The sequence below is a fragment of the Balaenoptera musculus genome, chromosome 18 (genome assembly GCF_009873245.2).
Source record: "Balaenoptera musculus isolate JJ_BM4_2016_0621 chromosome 18, mBalMus1.pri.v3, whole genome shotgun sequence".
Taxonomy (NCBI): Eukaryota; Metazoa; Chordata; class Mammalia; order Artiodactyla; family Balaenopteridae; genus Balaenoptera; species Balaenoptera musculus.
Window position 1 is genome coordinate 5,846,273 of NC_045802.1, and position 12,635 is coordinate 5,858,907.

The 12,635-nt window shown below is 40.5% G+C and overlaps 1 protein-coding gene across 1 annotated transcript in view; it reads right to left on the reverse strand.

The window, feature by feature from the left end:
- The window catches only part of FLT1 (fms related receptor tyrosine kinase 1), a 171,623-nt gene that overhangs the window by 51,344 nt on the left and 107,644 nt on the right, over nucleotides 1-12,635 (reverse strand). The gene's annotated exons all lie outside the window — the stretch shown is intronic.

Below are 12,635 nucleotides of genomic sequence, written 5' to 3' on the forward strand. Positions count from 1 at the left end.
CAGCACAGCTGTGCCACTTTAGGCCAGTTACTTCACCTTTCTGTTCCAGTTTCCTCAGTCTTAAGATGACAGTGAAAGCAGTTCCTACTCAATCAACGGGAAAATGAATAGCAAGTGCCCAGCACATAGTAGGTGCTCAGTAAATGCAGGTTTAAGTATTACTGTGGAGCCGGTGTGAGGGAAGGAGCACCCAGCTTCCAGACCCAGTCGCTTCAATAGCAAGTACTGTCCCCATGTATTTGAGTACTGACTCTGCTTTAGTCTGTGGCAGAGGCTTGGCGGGGTAGGGAGGGGCAGGCTAAGACACCGTGTCTGTCGAGGAGGGAAAATCAACTCATACCAAACACAACATGCATACATTCTCCCTCTCTCCCTCTCTCTCCGACACACACACACACACACACACACACACACACACACACACACACACACACACACACACACACACACACACACACACACACACACACACACACACACACACACACACACACACACACACACACACACACACACACCCAGCAAACAGAAAATGTTTGATGAGTGAGAATAAATACACGTAGCACAGCGGACCCAATCAAATGTAAAGTGTGGATAGGGAGGAGCTCAATAAGAATAGGAAACTCAGGGAAGGCGTCATGGAGTATATGGGCCTTGAGTTGAGGTCAGATTATCAGAGGTGATGGGAGAAGGGGGGCCATTGAGAAAAGGCATGACCCTGAAATGAACACGCACCAAGTGCTTGTTCCAGAATAAATTGAACCCGACCAGACCAGAGGCTGTATTTTGTTAGTTGAAATAGTTTGTATTCTCCTGATTATAAAAACTATATCTGATATAGAAAACTTGAGAAATACTGGAAAGCATAAAGAAAATGTGAAAATACAAACAAACCTACAATCTCACCCCTGGTCAGTTTTCCTTTAGGCTTTTTAAAGTGGCCTTTTTTACACAGTTTGTTCATTGACATAATGACTATTTTTGAGGTCCACTGTGTACTAGACACTAGTCTAGATGCTGGTGATACAGTAATAAGCAAGGCAAAGGAGTCCTTGCCTGCAAAGGGCTTAAATTACAGTTTGGGAGAAGTACCAATAAAGAATGTCATTTCAAGTAGCCATAACGTTTGTGAAGGAAACAGACCAGGTGAAGGAGGTCACGAGTTAAGGAGGGTGAAGAAGCTACTAGATGGGGTGTTTTGAGAAGACTCTGGGCAGGTGACGTTTTGAGCAGGGACCCGGGAGCAGGGGTGAGCAGGTGAAGACCTGGAAAACGGCATTCTAGGCACAGGGAGTAACAAATATAAAGCCCGTGGGGCAGGAAGGAGCTTGTTTAGGGAAAGATACGGTGGCTTTGTCCTGGGGTGACTGTGTGTGTTGGAAGTGGTAGGGATCGGTGGCGCTGGGGATCTTCTGAAGGCTTGCTTATGGGTGAGCATGTGGTACATGAAAAAGAGTAATAAAAGTCTGACTTCAGGGTTGACAGTTTGAACAGCTGGGAGGGTAGTGGTACCTTTCCTGGGTGGGGGGAGCAGGTTTGAGGGAGAAAAATCAAGAGTTCTGCTCTGTTTCGTGAGGTTTCATTGGGGGCTCAGGGAGGAGGTCGGGGTTAGAGCCGGCTGCACGGACTCAGCATTCGGGAGGCATGGAAAGCCAGGGGAATGGAAACAAAGCTCATGGGGAGTGAGTCCAGAGAGAGACGACAGCTGGCCTGAAGGCTGAGCCCCGGGAAATCAGAGAAAGAGGAAGCAACAGGGATTGAGAAGGAATAGCCTGGGAAGTTGCAAGAAAACCAGGAGAGCGTGATTCCTAGAACCAAGGAAAGAGCTCACGATGGAGAAGAGTGATGAGCTACGTTCGGTGCAGCTGAGAGACTACGAAGAAGGGAGATCACAAACCCCTGGGTTTGGCAATGAGCCGTTTCAGTGACATCTGGGAACAGAAGCGTGATGACTGTCACTTAGAGACAGGAGGTGATGGAGGAGAGACGGTTAGGAGGTTACTTTCAGGAGGGTAGCTGGAGACCAGCACGAGGTCAAGGAATGAATTCGTTTTTGAAATGTGAAACTTTACAGCATGTTTATGTGCTGATAGGAATAATCTGAGAGGGAGTGGGAGAGAGAGAGAGAGAGAACGAACAGAGGGAACAGTACCAGGAGTGGATTCCTAAAGAAGTGAGAGGGGATGGAACTCAGTGGCTGAACTGGCCTCGGATAGGGGTCGGGATAGTTCATTCATTTTAACAGGAAGAATGGCAGAGCGTAAAGGGACATAGATTGGACAATTTGGTGATACATTTTCTCAATAAACAAGAGCTACTCAGCTGTTGAAATTGAGGAGGAAGTAATTTTGGAGGTTTGAAGCGAGAGAAGAAGGTGTGAAATAGTGTGCTGGGAGGGAGGAAACAAGTCCAGTAGTAAAATGTTGGTAAGATTTCTCCTAATGCTTATACAAACTTAAACACTGACCCCCCCCCCCCAATATCATAGCATAAGTTATTCCCCATGTTCTTACATGCTTTGAATAGAATCATTCATCATATGCATGTACCCTAATGATTGGTATTAGGTTATATCTAATTGCTCATAACTATAAATAATAGTGCAATGACATCTTTAAGCATAAAGATTTTTCTGAATTTCAGATTATTTCCTTAGGAGAGATTTCCAGAAACAGATCTATGAGGTCAAAAGCTCTTGATTCGTATAATCAAACTGCCCTCCGAAAAGATAATACCAGTTAAAGCTTCTACCAGCAGAGGATAAGAGACTGTTTTATCACTTTCCTGCCAGGACTGAACAGTAGCAACTACAGAATAGAAAACACAAAACTTTGTTGATTTGATAGAGTAAAATGATGGTTGTCTTAATTTGTATCTTTTTGGAACACTCTTTCATGTGTTTCTTAGCCATTTTTATTTTCAAAGCACCTGTTTTGAGCAGTTGACTGGAAAAGGTGAGTTCAGATTAAGGAGAGCTTTGAAATCCTGGCTGAGGAGTTTCCATTCAATGGAGAAGGAAAGAGAGGGTCACAAAGATTTTTGAGGGAAATGACCTAATGAGAGCAATGTTTAAGGAAGTTTAGTCTAGAAGGAGAATGCAGGATGGACTGGACTGAGGAAAAAGTGGTATCTGGAAGTCCAGCTCAGCAGTGGTAATTCAGGCAAGGAGTTGATGAGAGGCTCCAAGTGTGGATGGTGGGAAAGGAAGTGTGGAGGGGGGAGAGATGGAAACAGACGCTTTGTAGAAACAAGCCACAGAAATTGGTGCTTTACTGGATCCAGGAATAGACAGAGATGAGTCCAGGATGGTTCTGGAAGAAACATGAGAGCTCTGCCCTGTAACCTTGGCTAGATCATTTAATCCCTTTGGGGCGGTTTCCCCATCTGTCAAACAAACAAACCAAAAAAACCCTGCTTTGTCTATTTCATGGTATTGCTATGAGGATCAACAGAAATAATTTCAGTGAAAGCTTTGAAGCTTTGAAAAGTGCAAGATATGGTATAAGTGGCGATCCCAGAAAGCGAAAGTGTGGCTGGAGAGTGGGTGATCGGGGCAATGAACGTTTAGAAGAGCAGCGATCTGGCTACCCACAGTGGTCTCCACTGCAGCTGACCTGAGCCTCGACCAAGTTTCTATCACTCAGATCCCAAATTGAGGCTAACGGCATGACCAAATAAAGCCCAAGGACTTGGATTTCACCCAAGGAGACAGATGTGTAGTTGTAGAGGTGAGAGGATGGTGCCAGGGACGCTGATGACCTGACATCATCTGGCTCAGTTCCCATCACGTGGAGGAGAGAGGGGGGGAGAGAGTGTCCAAAATCAACAAGCACAACTCTTCCTTCTGACTTGGCCTCACTCTGCACAACAACAAAGGCACAGAGCTGGATACGTCATCATCAGGCCCCTGAGAAACCTCCTCACACTTCTCTCATTCTCTACTCTCGCTACTTATTTCCCTTCTCACAAAAATAGGCCAGTTACTCCCCTTATTATTTTTCCCCATTCATCAAACCTTCTGCCCATACTTAAACTAGGGGAGACAACTATAGTTCTTTTTTTTTTTAAGTCTTTATTGAATTTGTTACAACATTGCTTCTGTTTTATGTTTTGGTTTTTTGGCCGGGAGGCACGTGGGATCTTAACTCCCCGACCAGAGATTGAACCCACATCCCCTGCATTGGAAGGTGAAGTCTTAACTACTGGACCATCAGGGAAGTCCATCCCCTAAGTTTCTTTAATGCCTTAACCTGTTGCTACCTTGATACAGCCTGTTCACTATGATACAGGCTCTGGTCTACCGTGGAGCTCACCTTTTAAGGAGGGCTCTCTTTTTAGTTTTGAATTTTTTCATTGTAATTTCAAAGATTTTAGAAGTGCAGAAAAAATATAGCCCATGTGGCTCACCATTAAGATAGCCAGATATCAGCGTTTTGCCATATTTGCTTTAGACCCCTCTCTCTCTTTTTTTGAAGTGTTAATTTAATTTAATTTTTAAATTTTTATTGGAGTATAGTTGATTTACAGTGTTGTGTTAGTTTCTGCTGTACAGCAAAATGATTCAGTTATACATATATCCACTCTTTTTAAGATTCTTTTCCCATATAGGTCATTACAGAGTATTGCGTAGAGTTCCCTGTGCTACACGGTAGGTTCTTATTAGTTATCTATTTTACACATACTAGTGTGTATATGTCAATCCCAATCTCCCAATTTGTCCCTGCCCACTTTCCCCGTTGGTAACCATAAGTTTGTTTTCTACATCTGTGACTCTATTTTTGTTTTGTAAATAAGTTCATTCGTACCATTTTTTTTAGATTCCTCATAAGCAATATCATATGATGTTTGTCTTTGTCTGACTTACTTCACTCAGTATGACAATCTCTAGGTCCATCCACGTTGCTGCAAAAATTTATAGATACTTTCCCCCTCCTCCTCCCTCTCTCCAAAGCTGCCACTATCCTAAAGTTGGTGCACCTCGTTCTCATGTTTTTGTACTTTGCCTACATATTGATAGATGTGTATCTCTATAGAATATATAATATTGTTTTGTGGGTTTAAAAATTCCAAATAAATTGTGTCATATGGTACATATCCTTTTTTAACTTGGATTTTTTTCTATTCAACAGCGTGTTAATATTTATCCTTGTTGATACATGTAAATGGAGTTCACTTCACTGATATATAATATTCCACTGTATTAAAAAGCCACAGATTTTTTTTTGTTTTAAATCCACTTCTCTCCTATAGGGTAGTTAGGTAGTTTCCACTTTTTTTTGATGTTACAAAGAAGGCCACAATGCACATCTGACACAGCTATGTGTACCTTGTTATACAATATCTCCTTGTACTGGATTATAGGATATACCCATTTTCAACTCTACCAAGTATTACAAAATTGTCTTCCAAAATATACCAATTTACACTTTAACCAGCAATGAGTAAGCGCCCCCCTTTCCCATTACTCACCAATATTTGGTGTTATCAGGTGTTTTAAATGATGGCAAAATTTTGCGTGTGAAATGACATCCCTGATTACTAGTTAGGTGGAACATCTTTTTCCATTTTGGTTGGCCATTCAGGCTTCTTTTCCTGTGAATTGCCTGTTCGTGTCCTTTGCACGTTTTCCTATTAGCCTATTTGTCTTGTTCTCAATGATTTTAGGGTTCTTTATATGTTTTGGATCCTGAGCCCTTGTTGGTTAAATATGTTACAAGTCTTCCCCATTCTATGAACTGTCTTTGAAACTTTGTTTATGGTGAATTTTTAATACAAAAGCTTTTAGAATCTTAATGCAGTCAAATTTATCAATCTTTCTATTATCCTTTGTGCTTTTTGTTACTTGTTAAAGAAATATTTCCTATTCTGATATCATAAACCATTCATTCCCCTTATATACTTTCTTCCCCCAAAAATCTGATTAAAGAATTTTGCCTTTTCTCACTTAGGTGTTTAATACATCTAGATTTTCTTTTGGAGAAGGGTATGTTTATTGAGTGAGGTAAGAATCTTAACTTTTATTGTATAAATAGCCAATTATGCCAGCTTCACTTACAGAATAATCTGTTCTTTTCCCACTGAGTTGTGGTGCCAGCTCTGTCAGATACTATGTTTCCATATATTTGTGGTTCTGTTTTTAGGCTCTCTATTTGTTCACAATGACCTATTTATCTGTCCCACATGAGTTAATCCATGATTAACTTAAGTTATGATTGCTTGATAACACATCTTGATATTTGGTATGAGATGATCCCTTTTTCAAAATTGTCTTGGACCTTTACACTTCAATATGGATTTCAGGTTTAGCTTGTCCAATTCTGTAAAAAGCACTGTTGGAATGTTGATGGGAATTCCACTGAATTTACGTAATAATTTGGGGGAAATTGTCATATTTATTTTTAGGTCGAAACATGAAATTGTCAATATTTTGACCTATAAAATGGCTCAAAAATGGTTCAACTTGATAATAAATATTCCCATCTAAGAATGCCAAATATCTTTGCGTTACTTAGGTCATCTTTTAGGTCATTTGATAGCTTTAGGGTTTTCTCTTTAAATATATTGTTCTTCAGTTATACTTGTTCCTTGATAACGTTGTAATTTTTGTTATTATGCAAAATGGCATTGGGTTCTTTTTTTTTTTTTAAACATCTTTATTGGAGTATAATTGCTTTACAATGGTGTGTTAGTTTCTGCTGTATAACAAAGTGAATCAGCTATACATATACATATATCCCCATATCGCATTGGGTTCTTTGAAGAGTCACTTTATCTGAATTTTGTCTTTCCCCTTTGGGTGTTAGTTATTAGAACTAACAAGTAGAACTCATAAACGTGATGCTCTGCTTTGCGTTGCTGAGGTAATTTAATTGTAGGCCTGCTTCCTTCCAGAAGGATCACCTAAGTAATTTCCAACCACAAAAATCATGACAATTCCCATGGAAACTTACAATTTATCACTGATAAAAACTCTTCTTCACCCATCAAAGTCCAATTCAAATGACATTTCCTCCCTGAAGCCTCCCTTGATCACCTCAGTCAGAGGTGCTAATTCGTACCTGATGGAATTTTATGCCATTCATGTTGCATATTTTTGAATTGACTTTGTACCTATTATGTGTAAGTTTTTCAAAGGTAAGGACTAAATTTTACTCATTTCCCTTTTCTTTAGACTATAACAAAATGTCTGGCTCATGGTAGGGAATGAGTGTTACGCTTATAAAAAAAAAAACAGTAATTTTTGTTATGATAGTCTTGGCTCACCAACTAAATGATAAATGCTTTGAAGTTGGCATATGATAAGTTTTCAATAAATGGTAGCTATGATGATGATGTAGACAGTTCTAGGTACACAGTAAATAATCATACCTTTAGATTGGCAGTTCTTAAAGGAATTCATTAGCTGAGAGCTGTATCTGAATTAAGGATCAGAAGAGCGAAAATATAGATTCAGGATGGTTAAAGGTGACCCAAGAAAACTAGCGATAGGATGTCTGATTGATTTCCCGCAAACAACACAAAGGAGATAGTATATATCCAGTCAAACTTTGGAGGTTGGAAAACAATGTCTGGGAAAGAGAAATCCAAGCTTAGTAAATTTAAAAGGCTGACAAAATTCAGAAATGAAGAATGATGGGCTCATCAAATGGCACTAAAAAGATGAATGAGTCCTATGTTTTCAAATGGTCACCATGCAGCTTCTTCCTTCTTTATTGAGAATTTCACTCTAAGATCAAGGCTTGTGGCAAAGCCTTTACAGATGTAAGAAAAGAAAAGTTGGTAAAGTATGGAATAATCTGAGACATAGTGAAAAGCAGCCTTATAATAATGTGCTAAGTTGGAAAAGAGTTGTGAGATGTTTAAAACATATGGTCTAAAGGGGATCTGATGGGCGACGTGATCTGTGGTGACACTCTTTGCTCTATAGCCTTGAAAAGATAGAGAAAGAAGAGAAGCTCTTAGAAAAGAATGAGATTAAGGACAGTGATGAAAAAAGCTGTAAAATATTCCTCTCCATGCAACCACTGAATAAGGGAAAAGCCATAAACAAAGGTTCTTTCATTTGAGATAATGTCTATTGCTTCACTAGTTTAACTTCCAAAAGTGGGTTATGATAACAGAATAGTTTTTAAAAGCTCTTAAGAAATTGTAAACCAGGTGAATTGAAGGGGTTGTGGTTGAAGTGAGCACCTTGAAACTATGCCAAAAACACATGTATTTCTAAACACTTAAAAGTGAAAAGCATTTTTTTGCCCTTTTACTGTGAACTTTACTATTGTTCCAATGAAGTAGTTCAAGATGATTTGGGCACTTAAAAAACATGTCAAGTGGTGCTAGCTCTACGGTTATTAGCTATAAAACCTTAGCTATTCACTATTTATGTCTATAAATTATAAACACACACGTGCGTGTCTGCACACACGTAATATACACACATGCACTCATCCCCGCCCCAATAAATTCTTGTGGTATGTTCAGATTGGCCATAGCCCCTTCCATGAGGTTGGATGAATTTGTACTGCAGGATACAGCCATTCACCTAAAGTGGCCTTTCTGTGGATAGTAAAGTAGCGTTTCTATGACCATTTTAAGGCAGGAAATAATATGGCACTGCACAAGAGGTTAGAGTCAAGAAGGTATTTTTCCATCGTTAGGAGAATAGCTAAATAAATTATGGGAACACATACTATGTTATAGTGTATGGCTGCTTAAAAAAATGAGGCAGACAGTATGTACAGACATAGAAAGATCTCTGGGATATATTGTGATTAAAGCAAGTCATAAAACAAAACACGGAGTATGAGCTCAACTCAAACTTATCTTAGAGATGCTGGCTTTCCCATATAGCCCTACTGTAATCCATTATCTTATTTTGTTCATCACAGTAGTTATTACTATCTGATTGTATGCTATAGGCTTATAGTTTTGTTTGTTAAATTTATTACCTGTACTTTTCCATTAGAATGGAAATTCAAGGTCCCTGTTTTGTTTCCCGCACCTAGTATATTCCTGGCACAGAGCTGGCTCTCAGTGAACAGCTGTTGAATGAATGAATGAACCCCATCTATCATCTGCCTCACATATATCTGTGCCCCACATTTGCATATATACACATATGTAGGTACAAAATGGAAAAATCTTTGATGAAATACACATGAAACAGTTATGTGTTAATTCCCCATAAGGGAAATTTTTATAGCTTATTCTATTTTGGTACTATGTGAGCTTTTAAAATGTACTCATGTATTACTTACTTAATTAAAATAAATAACAGTAGTTTTAATAATGAAATTGTAGGCCTCTTTACCATCAACAAAGAGCCACTGAATGAAAGGTTAAAATCTATGTGGATCGAAATACTTATATATTTGCAAAACTTTATAATATTGACTATGTATAGAATGATAAAATATTTTTGAAGAAAAGCAGATCTATGCTTCACAACAATTTACAGTTGTGGGTTAAAGCAATAAAAGGACGAACCAAAAGGTATTCCTTCAGGAGACTGGCCCCTATGGGGGGAGAGAGAGAGAGAGACAGAGAGAGAGAGAGAGAGAGAGAGAGAGAGAACGCGCACACTTGTTGGTGGGGCATGATTTACAGTATGTTTTCTATGTTTGATTTTTTGATGATAGTTTAATTATGACTGAGTTGAATGAGATGGCTACTTAAGCTAATATACAATCTTATTGTTTAAGACATCTTAGTAGCAGATTATGCAAAAATCAAGTTTTGATTGAATGTGGGTGGAGGAGGAATGAACTTACTTGATTTAACTTTTTCAGCAGCGATTTAGTCATGCAAATGATGGGCTGAGTTCACAGATTAGCTTATCTGAGAATGTATTTGTTGGCATATTTTCCTTAATTGAACTGGGCAGAGTGGTGACCCCAGCTGCACTGCTATGTGTCACTTTAGATCCTGGTTAAGCTGTTTCAAGTCTGTCCTTGGGGGGAGGAGGGGTTTCCATGCAAATGCTGAACTTGTGGGATAGAAAAACCTCATCTGATTATTTTGCCAAGAGATGGAGGAGAAAACTTATCCAGGTCGTGTCTGAGTTTTCTTTCTTTAGTCACCCAGGCTTCAGTGTAAGCAGGAAATTGTGGATTGGGGATGGAGACCCCCTTCCACTCCAAGAGCCCAGAACATGGCTCTTGGTTTTGGAGTTAGTGACTTTGCACAGGGCACAGCCCCTGCCGGTCTCTGGGAAGACACCTGGGAGAGTCTGCCCTCCCCCCCACCCCCATCCCCATCCATCTTTATTTCTCTGTTCTTTGTTTTTCTTGCTCTCCCTTCCTTTTTCTCTGCTACGGGTCTCTCAAATATCGACTGCTCTTCAGACAGAACAAGCTGCTGATCATGGCCATGCTCCAAGTACGGTTCCATGTGTCACAAGAGGTCACAGGAAAGGTCAAGGAAAGGTCAAAAGAGGTTAATTCACAGTCAGAAGGGAAGAGCCTTAAGGGGTAGGAGGTTTCCGTTTGAGGTGACGCGAAAGTTCTGAAACTAGATAGTGGTGATGGTTGCAGAACATGGTGAAAATACTTACTGTCACTGAATTGTGCACTTTTAATGGGTAAAATGGTAAAATTTATGTGTATTTTACCACAATTTCTTTTAAAAAGGGAGAGGCTCTTTCTAAAGCGATGCCCACATTTACAAGTTCTCTCCCATTTCTTACGTTCTAAATTTTTCATTTGAACATTCAAGAGGGCTTCTAAAAAGGCACCCAACCAAACGCAAACAACTGGCAGGGGGCCTTGTTGTTTATATGAAGGAGTCTCTGCCGGTTTGTGTGTGATCCCTCAGTTGGGTCTTGCTGTGGCCGACAGCTTTCAGGAGGCTCTTCTGGGCTGAATGGGGATGAGGATCCTAGGCTGGAAAAGGCATCCAAGTAGTTTTCTTTGGGCAAAGCATTAGGACATGATACGATGCTATGTATGTACATGTAAGACCTAAATACGGTGGAACTTGACGATAAAGAGAGAGATTTGGGGGTGTCAGGATTGAGTCTCCCTAAATAACTTCTATTGATTTCCGGTACAAAACGGGCCTCTACTCATGGGTTACTTCTCTGGATGTAAATCCTACAGCTCCACTGCCCTACATGCGTCAGTCCCACCAAACCAGCCAAACATGAGCAAGTAATTGCAGGAAGTAATTCTCCAGTTTTTCAGCAGGTTAGAGCTGTGGTTAGGGTCGGGGGTCCTCCTGTCTGGGTTAGGCTAGTAGCTCTGAACTCTGGCAGTGCCAACCAATGAACTGTTTTCCCTGCTATTACCCCAACTCCAATCCCCCCTTAATTCCACTCCTTCTCCCCTCACCTTCTAAATGGAAGTTTCTCCTGAGAAAAGAGCTGAGCCTCGGTTCTATGCTACATTCAGGGTGTCCTTCATGCTTATGCTGTTCTCAGAGATACAACTAAACCTTGAGAGATTCTGGCAGAAGAGTTCTTCTGGATGAAAAGCTACTGGGGTATCTACTAGTGAAGCTTGGCCCTTCTTGGTCTGGGTACCTAGAACCCCTTACCTTAAAGACACAGATGGAAGAGGAAGGGATGACGTGATTGGCTGATGAGCCGATCACATGAGCACATTGCCTCAGTGGGAGTGATAAACAGAGCAGCCTACTGAGCTCCCCCTGTGCTGCCCTGTGTGTACCTGGGATGCTTATACTCATTTCTTTCCTGCAACGTCTCTTAATCCATTTTGCACCATAAGGGTACATTTCACGAGAAAGAAAAGGCAATTACTATTCAAGTTTTGCAAAAGGTTAATTGACATTTCTGAATTTTATTATTCTCAGATCTATGAAAACCACTTTACACTTGCGGTGTAATTCTGTCCCCCAGGTACTAGGACAGTAGGTCACCTTGATCTGAATATGCGCTTACAGGTACAGATATTTGGTGTCCGTGACACAGTGACGACAGGAAGGATGCCCCTTTCAGATTCTTAGATAAATAAATAGTCCTAGTGACCAAGATCTCACTTAGGAAGGAATATTGAGAGTGATTCTCTCCTCTTCCAGCCTCAGTCCATTCGAGACGGAATTAATTCTTCCTCAGTTCTTTGTGGTTCCAACCCTACTGCTTTAATCTTAAAATATTCTGAAAATGTCTTGCTCTTCTAGAAATTTCGATGATGGTTTCTTGGGCTTTACTAAAAACATCTCAGGTCAGTATCGCCTTCTGTTCTCTGAAATATTTCCAGAGAAGAAGGGTTTACTTTTTTCAGCAGTTTAATGGCTTTTGTCAGGAACCCCGTTTTCTCTGCACGCCCATCTGGGAGATGGTTTGTGCATGCATTAGTGTAGACCTAAGCTGGACCCGCGTCCTGCCACCTCTGCTTTGCAAACTGATCTTGATTCCTTAGTGTCACTATGAACTCAGTGGCCAACAGCCCCACTTGCTGTGCTTACTCAGCTCTGTCACAGCTTTAAACATTTTAGGACCTCATTGGAGAATCTGGGAAGAGTGTGAGCTAGAAAGGTGACTTTTTTTGATCATTTTGGGGGACCTGCCAGTCGCTTGGGCAGGTGGCTGGAGGAGTTATGAAGACACTCTGGGGAGTCAGAGGTTCTCCGGGGTGACTTTATTCCATTGTTCCAAGTCTGGGTGCAAATCCTTAAAATGG